Here is a 1,265-nt window from a genome sequence, read left to right on the forward strand (position 1 = left end):
CCAGGCTGGTCTCGAACTCCTGACCTCATGATCCGCCCACCTTGGCCTCCCAAAGTGCTGAGATTTCAGGCATGAGCCACTGCACCTGGCCGGATTGTGTTACTTTTAGCACTTCTGTCGCTTAAAAGCGTACCCCGGCCCCTTTGGAAAGGGCCGATTTCCTTTACTGAAAATCACCTCACCTTAGCTCATGTCAAAGCGCCCACACCTTGTCTCTCGGGGCATCTCTGTTGACTTACTCACCCACTGCTCCCACCTTTCCAGCTTCTGTTTTCTTTTTATCTTCTGCTGATTCTCCTGGTAGAAGTTTAATTCACCCTCAAGGCCTAAGCTCTCTGGCCCTTGCTGGAGACTCGCAAATAGACATCTCTGCTACTAATGTCTCATCTGCACTCTAACCCTCTGTGTGTCGCCAGCCACCAGGACAGCTCTCCAAATATTTCCTTATTCCAGTATGTGAAACCAGAATCCTCCTTTCTCCCAGATGTTTCTACCATCATATAGTATACTCATATATACTAAAGATTTCAGTTCTGTCTTCTGACAAATAGTTTCATGCAGATATCTCCTTTTCTGTAATCTCACCTGCCTTCTTATTCTATATTTTGCCAGCACCCAGGACGAGTGTTCTGTGAAATTCTTCTTCCCTCGGCTTCAGGGTTAGAAGCTGGGATTCTCTTTCCTCCTGGAAAATCCTTTCCCTCCCTGTGCATTATATTTAGGTTCTGCTGTATTGCTCACCACTCCGGTTCCTGCTCACCTTGGCGTTGCTTTGAGTCTTCTCGGTTTACTCTGTTGTATGTCTGAATGTCTCGGCTGCTCCTGTTAATTTTTATTGTTTTGAATACTCTACTCTCAAGTCCCACCTCACAGTAGGCCATGGTAATAGAGGTTCGCATCACCTCCATTGCTGCATGTTTGACTGACTTTCGTTTTTCTGTGAGTTCCATTTGATGTGATGGCTTCATTCCCCTCTGGGCAGGGGCCGTCAAGGCACTGGAACTTGATGAGAAGACGTGAGGAGTGAGTGTCCATGAAATAAGTGACAAAATTATTCCAAGGAGGAGGAAGGCATATGTTTTATTGAATGCTACAGATAATGTCAAAAAACGTGAGGACTGACATCTGTGCATTTGATCATGTTGCATTTTTACATCCAGATACTGCTCTCTTTCACTGTCAGCTCTTGTTTTACTTCGAAGAAGTAGTTTTTGACTATTGCAGGGTACATTTGGAGCTCCCTCTTTTTTTTTTTTTTGTTTTTT

At 44.7% G+C, this 1,265-nt stretch overlaps 1 protein-coding gene across 4 annotated transcripts in view; it reads left to right on the top strand.

Moving 5' to 3' along the window:
• ZNF577 (zinc finger protein 577) overlaps positions 1–1,265 on the top strand; it is a 38,768-nt gene that overhangs the window by 17,630 nt on the left and 19,873 nt on the right. The gene's annotated exons all lie outside the window — the stretch shown is intronic.

This window comes from Mandrillus leucophaeus, unplaced genomic scaffold (assembly GCF_000951045.1).
Source record: "Mandrillus leucophaeus isolate KB7577 unplaced genomic scaffold, Mleu.le_1.0 Scaffold74, whole genome shotgun sequence".
Classification (NCBI taxonomy): Eukaryota; Metazoa; Chordata; class Mammalia; order Primates; family Cercopithecidae; genus Mandrillus; species Mandrillus leucophaeus.